Source organism: Myotis lucifugus, unplaced genomic scaffold, assembly GCF_000147115.1.
Source record: "Myotis lucifugus unplaced genomic scaffold, Myoluc2.0 scaffold_15, whole genome shotgun sequence".
In the NCBI taxonomy this organism is placed as follows: domain Eukaryota; kingdom Metazoa; phylum Chordata; class Mammalia; order Chiroptera; family Vespertilionidae; genus Myotis; species Myotis lucifugus.
Window position 1 is genome coordinate 3,383,396 of NW_005871063.1, and position 12,198 is coordinate 3,395,593.

Below are 12,198 nucleotides of genomic sequence, written 5' to 3' on the forward strand. Positions count from 1 at the left end.
GATGCCATCTATTTATTAACTGCCTGTTTTCTGATGCATGTATGAAGAAGCCCTTTCTTTTACTTGGTAATTTATCTCTAACTCGCAACATCAAGGGGAACATTTAAAAAATCACTTCTATCAGTGCCTTCTTCAAAATTTAGAACCAAATACCTTTATTAAGTTTCCATATCTTACATGAAAATAAAGTTGCTCACATGAGGTCAATAAGAAGCTATCTTCCTTTCGCCAGGTATCAAATTATTTTTTAAAAGTATGTATTGTACCCCAACAGAGAATTTTACCATCTTAAATGTTGACATTGTTATACAAGGTCATACCTGAGTGTCATATTTGAAAATATATGACATTTAATTAGATATGGAAATACCATCAGTTAAGGAGCAAGTGTTGTATTTTATGTGTAAAAACAATGCTTACAAATCCCACCCAAGAAAACTAGCCTGGTACTAGTTTTATGGTTAAAGCCTCACAGGTCATAAGCATATTTGGAACTTCAGATATAAATGAATTCATCAGAACCTAGAAGCAATGAAGGTGAAATCTTGGTGGGTAGATTTTCTTGGGCTTGGTTTTCTAATCTCAAGATAGAAAAACAATGATGCTTTTAAATTACTGAGTCCTATATTACTTAATGAAATTGTGTAGCAGAATTAAATTATTTGGCCTCTCTAGTTACTCAACACTGAATGCTCAAGGAGGCATATATGGTTAGTTAATACTTCTTGGGGAACTAAGTTAACAATCTGGCCAAAACATAATGAAACCAGCCTTTTGAGTGTGTGTGATTGAAAATAATCTCTAGGGGTCATTTATGATCACAAGAGTGAACTGTTAAACTAAGTTATTTAAAACTTGGAATAAGGCAAGATGGGGGGTGGCAGGACTTTTCAATATCATACTGTAACTGGATAAGCAATGGGTCCAGGCTGCCTGTTACTACTTAAGCCAATTAAGCAGAGATAGGGTTGAATCATATATGAGCTTGTAGTCCAATACTGCTGGCAGTATGGGAGAGCAGCAGGTCATCCACAAAAATCTGCTCTGCACCTCATCATAGGCCAGCTGCCTATATTGGGTGGAAGGACAAAGATTACATGGGAAGTTGGCAAAAGGTATGACAAATGGGCAGTTTACAGGTAATGCAGACTGGAGATTTGCAAAGGCCTGTGGGTATGCAAAGGCTGGGGGTCTTCAAAGGGCTAGCAATATGCAAAGGGCTGGCAGCTCTGGTTTCTGCAATAAGGTTGTTAATCCTTCCATGATAATGAGCAGCTCCTGGGATGGGGAGGATGGGCCACATTTCCAGGTGAGCTCCCAGGTCCCATGTGCAACTCCCAGCCAAGTTAGAATGTGCCTTCTTTAATCAGAATATAACAATCATGGTTAACAGAGCAGGATTAATATTTCTTACAATTATAGCTGGTCCCGATATTCTATTTCTGTCCCTATAAATACTGGAGTATTGTTTAACAGACTGAAACAAGAGTTATTTAATTATCTAAAGGAATGCATCTGTGCTTGATTTGGCTACTTTCTATTAAACACCCAGTCTCTAAGTCACATATGTTAACTTGTAGATATGGACTGGCAGAGAGCAAATTTAAGCACAACTGCTGGTGAGTTTACTAGTGACAAGAAACTTTGAAGGAAGAAAGAATCTCTGATTGAGCAATCACCCACGTATCAAAAACTATACATTATCCACATAGTCATAAAAAACAACCTTGAGTGATGATGGATGTTATTATCTTCATTTTACAAGTAAGAAAGTTGAAGTTTAACAGTTAAAACCACTTGCCGCATTATTTAGCTGGTAAATGCTGGAGCCTTGTGTCAAACCCTTACTGTTCTTCTTTTCAAAACTTATGCTACCCCCATAGTATAAGCTTTTTTCATAAGGACCACAAAGTTATACCTGCCACTTCTGCAAACTGAAAATGACATCTCGATGTCACCCCGCCCCCCCCCCGCCCCCGACACACACACACACACACACACACACACACACACAGTTAGAAAGACAGAATCTCATGATGGGAAATGTAAGTATATGTTGTGTGTGCATAGAGTAAATCTATGAGTCATCTCCTGAAACCCACTAAGTGTTTAGTTGAAGATTGCTCTTTATCATCCAGCTAGATGGCCATTAGAAGGGTTGGAGACAAACTACCCCTTAGGAAAAACTGGCTAAGAATAAATCATTTAAACTGCTTTATAGACATTACCTAATACATTTTCACACATCCCTGTGAACTACACAGCCCTACACAAAAGCATCCCAATTTGTTTACACACATTCAAAGGTGATATAGTGTAAAGTGGAAGGCGAAGATGCTGCTAACAACATCAGACTTACCTGAGGCCTAGAGCAGTTTCAGGCCATTTCAGCTGAAACACCACTAAATTAATTAACCTCTATTGCTTTCCTTAACCTGCTTGATGAAAATGTCAGTACCATTTGGGCCAGAAGGTGTGAAACCAGGCCAGTCATTTAGAATTTTTTTTTTTCCATTCTAGTTGTCCCACTCTAATCTGATCAATGTTTAACACCTTTCACCTTAGAAACAATCGGATATATTCATATTTGCCTTCCCTAAGGGACAGGGTATCTTTTAAAAAGCAGTGAACTGAGAATTTCCAGCTAATTTAAAACAACTATTCTGCCCTGGCCAGTGTGGTTCACAGCATCACTAGGTGCACTGAAAGGTCACTAGTTTGATTCCCAGTCAAGGCACATGCCAAGGTGCAGTCAGGGGTATACGGGAGGCAACCAGTCTCTCTCTCTCTCTCTCTCTCTCTCTCTCTCTCTCTCTCTGGGAGGCAAACAGAGTCTCTCTCTCTCTCTCTCTCTCTCTCTCTCTCTCTCTCTCTCTCTCTCCCCCTCACTCCTCCCTCCCTCCCCCTCTCTCTCCTCCCTCCCTCCCTCTCACCCTTTCCCCTCCCTCCTTGCCTCTCTCTCTAAAATCAATAAAAACATATATTTAAAAAATAATAAAACAACTATCCTACAGAAAGGAGAATTTGTCTTAGCCATTGAGGAAGACCTAGGGCAAAATAATTGTTACACGACCATCCCTCTCTCCCTTTATTTCTTTAACTGGCAAGCTGCTTTCACCTGAAAAGAGAAATGTGCAACTAGGGAGCAGGAGGAGCAATTTTCTTTCCTACAAAGGGGTATTGAAGGCACAATGGAATACTATGCAGCTATAAAAAGGGGCATCTTACCCTGTGAGACACAATGGATATACCTAGAGATTATTATGCTAAGCAAAATAAGCCAGTTAGAGAAAGTCAAATATCACATGATCTCACTTATATGTGGAATCTAATGAACAATATAAACTGATGAACAAAATAAGTCCAGACATGGAAGCATGAACAGATGGGCAGATCTGAGAGGGAAGGTGCGGGGGTGGGGGGATGGGAAGGCATTAACCAAAGAAGGTATAAGCGTATATGCATAACCCATAGACATAGACAATAGTCCAGTGAAGGTCTGGGGTGGGGCTGAAGCCGGGTGGAGGGGGACAAAAAGGGGTGGGGGAATTAGGGACATCTGTAATACTCTCAACAATAAAATATTTTTTTTAAGTTGGGGGTTAGGCCCTAACTGGTTTGGCTCAGTGGATAGAGCATCAGCCTGTGGACTCAAGGGTCCCAGGTTCGATTCCGGTCAAGGGCATGTACCTTGGTTGCGGGCACACCCCCAGTAGGGAGTGTGCAGGAGGCAGCTGATCGATGTTTCTCTCTCATCGATGTTTCTAACTCTCTATCCCTCTCCCTTCCTCTCTGTAACAAATCAATAAAATATATTAAAAAAATAAAATAAATAAAATAAAGTTGGGGGTTAGGGGGATGGGTATTGAAGGTGGTGAGGTGGGGCCAAATTTCACACATGAAAATGTAATATGTATTGTATTTTCTGGGTTTTAATTTTTAAACATACTTCAATATAAACAAAAAGAGACTGAAGAAATGTATGATAATCTTTCCCAAGCTTGCCCCCAATCCAGTCTTTCCCATGTAAGTAAGTGGTCCTTGAAGCCACCAGTTGTTCAAGCCAGAAACAGAAGTCACCCTTGATTCTCCCTCTCCCTTATCTCCCACATGCAATCCATCAAGTTCTATCAATTTTACTTCTGAAATCTGTCTCCAATCTGTCCACTTTTTTCTCATTTCCTCTTCTTTTACCTTGGTCCAAACCAGTCAAGTGAACGAGGCTACCAGGGTAAGAGTAAAGCACTTTCTCAAAAGTACAGACATCTGGGAAAACAATTGCTAACAGAAGGAAAGGAGATAGAAGCTGAAAAGGTGGGAGAAACAGAATACAATTGAGATAAGCAGAGAATTTAAACAAAGAATCAGAGACTCAAGGTTGACTCTCGAGCATTTCCCAGTCTGAAGACAAGAAGGACAGGTGTGAATATAAGGTGAACTCAGGATATGATTCTTATTTTTAAGACTTATTATAGCCCTAGCTGGTTTGGCTCTGTGGATAGAGCGTTGGCTTGCGGACTGAAGGGTCCCAGGTTCGATTCCAGCAGGGGCACATGCCTGGGTTGCGGGCTCAATCCCCAGTAGAGGGCGTTCAATCCCCAGTAGAGGGCGTTCAGGAGGCAACCTATCAATGATTCTCTCTCATCATTGATGTTTCTATCTCTCTCTCCCTCTCCCTTCCTCTCTGAAATCAATAAAAATATATTTAAAAAAGAAGCCTTTAAAAAAAAGACTTATCATATATGAAATGTTTACTTTATACAACTTCCAAATGAGAAGATTTCTATATAATTTTTTTCAAGATGAAATCCTCCAGATTAAAAAAAAATACAGATTAAAAACATATAAGAAAATAACTGAATAAAACTTTAGAATTTCTTATTCTTTTGATTTAGTTTTTGAATATTTGAGTAAATAAAATTTGGACATTTGGTTTTTATTGTGTTTTGTGTACACTCAACATGATCAAAGAATCCAAAGGCTAATGTTCAATTTCATTGTGATAAAAATAAGTTTTCAATCTTTGACAGGAAATTGTTTACTTGTTTAGACAAGCCAAAATTCAACTTGGAAAATATTTCTCTACTCCATAATCATAAAAATTCTAAGAAGAAAAGTGTCTCAATTTCTTCCAGGGTTCCTCATTAAACGATATTTAACCTGAATTTAAGAAATAATATTTATTTATTAAGTTCAAGGCATGTTCATGTACTAAAAGATAATTTTTAGAAGAGGATATAGCATGACTTTCATATAGATATAAAATGAACATGCTTTTATTTAATTCATTAATTAGTGAGGGAACCAGTAAGATTATAATTGGTTCAAAGGAGAATTCAAAGAACTTCACATACATGGACATTAAGAATGGTGAAATAAATTTGCTAAACAAATATAAAACTTCAAAACTGCTCACTATCCACAGGGCAATAATCAAATGAATCCCAACAAGATACAATTTGCATTTCTGTGGGCAAAAATAATTTGCATTAGTTTATGTATTATATAACTTAGAGCAATGTAAAATAATTCAAAGACAATAAAAGATACAGAGACACTACAGAATCAGAGAATCTGGACAATGCCCAGTTTTCCATTGAGGACAACCATATCTTGGTCCATTTCTAAGTCTTTCACAATTTTCCCCTACAAATAATACAAAAAGTACTAACTCCCTGTGGCCCAGTGCATAAAATCTGAAGGGAGGAGACTGAAGAAGAGGAAGACAAACATAATAACTGAATAGACTATAAGGCACATTGGCATTTATCCCAAAAGACAAAACTGATAATTTCCCACTACACACAATATTCACAAGGAAGATCTCTGATCTGACTGGATGGTGCCTGTGCTGAATACACACTTAAGCATAGACAGAAACAAAGAACTATGATAAATCAGAGTTTTATACTGTATTCTGATAAAGAGTTATACTGTATTCTGTTAAAGAGCCATGGGCATGGATGAGGCAAAACAGAGCAGGTCTTTAAAGGAGAAAATTTTTTCTGATTGTGGTAATCATTTCACAAATTATGTGTATATCAAATCACCACATTGTACACTATAATATAAGCAATTTTACTTGTCAATTATATTTCAATAAAGCTGGAGAGGAAGAAGAAAGAAGAAAGATTTTTAAATAAGTAGAATATGAAGTGTAGGGAAAAAGAAGTGAAGGGAATAGAAAGAGAAAAGCAACATATACTAATGTTCCTGGCTTGTAGTTTAGCGTGTTTAGATAGAATGAGAGCTAAGAAGAAATGGAGATTTAGGCCAAATCATGTCAGGAGGCTGGGAATTCTTTTTGTTCCAATAGGGAGCCAACGAAGTGTTTAAGCAGGGAAATGACAAGATCAATATAAGCCTAAGACAAATAATTCTAGCAGCAATTGGAGAAAAGAGATTTGAAAGTGAAAAGTTAGAGATAAGGAAGCCAGTCCAAACCTATTGCCATGGTCAGGTTGGAGCCTAAACCATAGCATTGTGGGGAGAAGAAATGAGCTTTGAGGAAGGTGGAATGAATAGGATACAGTGATTGATTATGTAAGTGATTTTTTGTTTTTTGACCATGCATTCATACCAGTTAAAAATTTGAGCACACACCCCTCCAACTATGGGCATATGTATTTAGTTATAAAATATGTACTCCTTTACTAGTAGACTAATATAAATGCATATGATTTGGAACATTCATATGTGGGAAAAGGGAAAAGTTCCCCTTACCCTTCTCTGGTTCTTTTTGGCTGGCCAAATAAACCAACAAGAGGCAGATTTAATATCACGCACACGTGCACCTCACCTACAGGAGAGTCAGATAAACAGAGGGACTGAGGTATGTGTATAAGACATTCTTAGCTAGGGATGAGGGTAGGTGCCTTGGGGGCTTCAAACAGTCATTGCAAGATGATAAGAGAAGACCTTTAATAAAAATTTTTCCCTGCTTTATAGATAAGTTAAAAGAACTTATCTTATGGGCAAGGTCTCAACTCAAATTCTTCTAGGTAGTTAAGGGGCGGCAGGGAGGAGAGACAAGTTTCTCTGGAGCCTGCAGCCAAAATTGCCTTTAGCTCAAAATAATCTGCTTATCACCGAGGCACATCTTGGGGTGGACTCTTCTGGACCTTCGCACACACATGCTCACAAACTTCTTTTTGCTCTCAAAAGGGAGAGCTTTAATTCACGTTTAAATGCTTAATTTGACAATTTTTGATGATGGCTTCATATCAGTAGTAACTCTCATCTCAAAGTATCATAAACTTACAGCAAGAGCCATGGTTTACAATGAGTGGATGTAAATTCTTATTTCAAATAATTTGATAATTTCAAAATTTTGGGGGTTTTTTTGCAGAAGTTTTATATATATATATATATATATATATATATACACACATACATACATATATATATACACACACACATATATACACACATATGTAAATGTATGTTATATAACCTGTGTTTATATATATCTGATATATCCACATACTTTAAAAAATCTTTATTGTTGAAAGTATTACAGGTGTCCCCCTTTCTCCCCCATTAACCCCCTCTACTCTCACCACCTACCCAGGTCTTCAACACACTATTGTCTGTGTCCATGGGTTATGCATATATATATTTTAAACTATATAATGTAGCTGATGAAGAGCTTGTTTTAGGAGATTCCAATTCTATATATTCTTCTTGTTTACTAGGGCTTATTAATTAGAATCATCTTCAATTCACATTCCCCATAGGGATATTAAAAGTCACCTTCTATTTTGTGAGTTTAAGTGAAAATAGATAATCTGTGAATCCACTTGACAGGCTCATAGGCACAATATGCCCTGCCCTGAGGATTCCTTTCCAAGTACACTTGGCATGGCTCTACATAAAGACCAAATCAGAGGACCAGGGGAAGTCCTTATATGGAATATTAATGAAGCTTAATTTTATTATACTGAGGAATGTTGAAATAACTTTCTAGGCCCAAGATAAAGCTTCTTGTCCCCCAGGGTGCCACATCAGAAAATCAAAACTTAGATAACTTTCCTGTCCCTGTAAATACTCTGCTTAAGCAGAATGCAGTATATCCAGTCAGCCAATCCCAAATGCCAAGCAAACTCTGGGCTCTGTACTTATTTCCCTGTTTCTTCTCATCCCAAAAAGGTATGACTATGTGGCCCAGCCAACCAGCTCTTTTCTATCTTTCTCTTCCTTGTTCTTTATTCTTTATCCAATAAAAGCTTTCTACCGTCACCCTATTTTGTAGTTCTCCAAAAAGTGATATAAACAAACTTTATTTTCTTTAATCATTTTTTAACAGGAATTAACTATAAATAGAAGTTTTATTACTTGGTTCTGACTGTCCAGTAGCTCATCTTGTAAACACACCTCATCCCCATTAAAAACCATACTTTAAATAAGGCAGAGGAGAAAGAAGATGAGTCAAAGATTAGAAGAATAACATGAAGGACATTGGTATCAATGAACTAAATGGTAAGCATAACAGGATGAATGGGTTTACAAGGAAAACAAAATTAATTTCCCAACACACTGAGTCTGAGGTACCATGAGATACTCAACAAGGCTGTCCCTATGTGAGAGAATTCTGGAGCAAATGAAAGAAACCCAGGTTCACGCTTGGATAATTGAGGCCAATCACTTTCATATAGGGGGGTTTGAAAAAGCAAGAGAGCTCTTTTTGGCAATGCCTGGGAAAGGAAAGAAGAGAGCCAGAAGGATGCAGCAGCACGGAAGCCACAAAGAGAAGATTTTAAGAAAGCAAATATTTCAACTATGCTACATAGTCAAGAAAGATAAAGCTAAGATAAAGACATTGGATTTGGTCACGTAGGTTTCGGCTGACATTTGAAAGAGTGCTTTAAGTAAAATAATAGGAGCAGAAGTCAATTTTCAAGTGTTTAAAGAACCAACAAGTAGTCGGAAAAAATAGGAACAGTAATCAAAGACTGAACCTCAAGAAGTTTGATGGTTAAGGGAGAAGAGAATGTAGTGAATTAAGGAAGGTACTTTACATGGAAAGTATATCATAAACAGTGAAGAGGAATAAATTGAAAGTAAAAATAAAGAAGGAATCTTAAGATACCAGGTTCTCAAATGAAATGGTATTGATGCAGTCAAGGACACAGATGAAAGAGATAGCTTGGGAAGAGGGAAGAGAAAATTTTCAAGTCAGAGGAAACTACAGTTAATAATATTGTATTTCAGCCCTAGCCGGTTTGGCTCAATGGTTGGAAGCCTGTGGACTCAGGGGTCCGAGGTTCGCTTCCGGTCAAGGGCATGTACCTTGGTTGTGGGCACATACCCAGTGGAGAGTGTGCAGGGGGCGGCTGATCGATGTTTCTCTCTCATCGATGTTTCTAACTCTCTATCCCTCTCCCTTCCTCTCTGTAAAAAAATCAATAAAATATATTAAAAAATAATACTGTATTTCATATTTCAAAGTTGCTAAGAGAGTAGACTTTAAAACTTGTAATCATAAGAAAAAATCTATAACTGTATGGTGATGAATGTATTAACACTTGGAGTGCGGGAAACGAGTTCAAGTCGGCTCGCGTGAATTGCGCGTACTCCGCGGGAGCCGTCTTTAACTCGGTTCATATAGATTTGCGGTGGAGTGCGGGAAACGTGTAAACTCGGGCCGATTGTAACTGCGTATTACCAAATATTTGTTTGTAATCCACCCTTTTGGTGGATGGAACAAAACCAAAAGACAGAGCCATCTTATATTTTGGCGGGAAATTCACCCGCACTCCAAGTGTTAACTATATTAATTGGACTTACTGTGTTAATCATTTTGCAATATATACAAAAATCATTGCATTACACATCTGAAACTAATGCTATGTCAATTATACTTGGTGAAACAAAATCACATCGGTATAAACAGCAATAAATGAACACAGTACAGCAGGAACTGTTTGTTCCAAAAGATTCTCGCTTCAGAACTGCGCTCCTCTTACTGAACCTGCTGCTCCATGTCAGTGTCCGTATCCTGTCCTGTTTTATCCCCATGGCTTCCTGTAGTACAATGGGAAATAAATATTTGGTTTACAAATAAATAAAAGGAAGATGAAGTGTGATAGGGTGTTTTTTTGTTTTGTTTTTTGAAATAACACACGTTGAGAAAATAGGTTGAAAGTGTTCCTATCAGATGGTTTCTCTTTATCAGACCATTGGGAGGTGAGGTAACCTGCTGATCATTAGTAAACATTCTGTACCATGGAAGGGAAGACAAATAAATGTGGAGCCACTAACTAGTTTTTAGCATCATCCACATTTGAGCTGAAGAAAGTTCAGTCTGACCAGAGGTATGTCAGCGAGGCAGTAGAGACTGAATTTTTGAGCCAGACTTGAGGAAGATGAGTTAAAATTATAAGAAAGTCAGGCAAGAAAACATGACTTACCCAAGGCAACGACAGCAAGCGGATGAGAAGAGGCAACATATTTGAGAGTTACGGAGAAGGGGGAATGGGAGTGGAGCAAGTAGACACTGCAAAGTCAACACGACTCTTTCTAGACATTTGTCAGAGCAGGAGAGACGGAGAGGTCAACACACAGACACACAGTCCATGGATGTGTTCCACTAAAAAGAGAAAACTAATTGGTGGAAAGGAGGCAGCCAGGAGCAAGGGAGAGTTTTTAAAAGACCAAGAGAAGGCAATTGACACGGGGATGACTGATGGAATCCTCAACACCTCCAACAGAGGAGGACAGGAAGAGCTTCAGAGCAGAGGCAGAGGGAAGGGAGAGGGCCACAAGCTGTTTACAGCATTTCCGAAAGCCTTCTGGAAACTGCCATTAGACAAAACGTCAAGTTTCCTTCCTTTTGGCAGGCATTCCATCAACTCTGTGGGTTAACCCTGGTTGCCGCACACTTATCAGAAATCCTCATTTGCTGTTGATGACATCATAGTAATTTCTGGGATGTGACTGGCAGACCCTATATTGTTAGCCGACTTATTTATCTGATTTCTGCAATATCTGATTTCACTCTTCCGCGGGTGATTATCCCTGGATTAGAAGAGTGACAGCCAAAATTAAGCGAGCACTTCCAGGGAACAGTGCCTGGTATTTGTGGACACTTACTTAACTTTATTGCTTATTAGCATTGCAGCCACGACAGTGATGTATGTGATTTCATTTAAGAGACAAAAATCTTGCAAGATATGGGGTCCTGGGATGAAAACATAATAATAATAATAAAAAAAGAGAGTCCTTGGAATGAAAAGAGTTGGGACGACAAGATCTCTGCTGTCCCTGCAGAGCTAACGCTCTGTAGTGTTGAGCGGGGCCTATAAACACGAGCTCGGGAATGGCTGAGCAGAAAAGCTGGGGGCAAAGGGCGCCTGAGAACACCCCAGCTGGCCCATGGCTCCTGCCACCCCGGGCCGGGAGGAAGGGAACAGAAAAGAGAACAGGCTACAAGGAGGGCAAAGGAGAGAACACAGTCGCTCCGGTGATGGAGAAACCGCAAACACATGAACCCGCCGTGGCCGCGGGGATGGGTGCCCCGCGCACAGGTCCTGCCTGGCACCTGCTCCTGGTGCCAATACAAACAGCGAGGGAGGTGCCCGCGCACCCACACCCCCGCCGGGCTGGGCTCCCTGCACCCTCTGCCCTGTACTTTGGCTTCTCTTCGCCACTGGAACTGGGCAAACAGACCTTAAAAAAAATAAAATAAAAAGTTACCAGGGACATGGGCCCAGGCTGTGACTTGAGAGTCCAGCCTGGTGGTGCCCCCGGCCTCAGCCCCAGCCCGGCATGGGGGGCAGGGGGGCGCCCGGTGCCTGGGGCCGGCCCGGCGGCGTCGGGGAGCGCGCCCCGAGGGCTGTGCTGGGGGCCGGGAGGAAGTGGGACGGTGTGTACTCTCCTCCCGGAACTGTGGTGACATTGCCCCAACCTGGCCCAGGTGGCGGCCAGGGAGCCGGGGAAGCGGCAAGGCGCGCCATCCGGCCCCGATCCCTCCCCTCACCCCCATGTCTGCGCCGCCGCCGCCGCCGCCGCCGCCCGCCGCCGCCCGTGACCCCGGTGACCCCGGAGGCCCGTCGGGGGCCCGGGACCCCGGAGCCCCCCAGCTCTACAACCCTTGGAAGATGAATTTGTGTTGAGATATCTAAAGTACTGTGTGCAGTTGGCGGCATTAATGAGTTTAGGAGAGAGGTTAACACATGTCCTCCTTCCAAGATCATATCT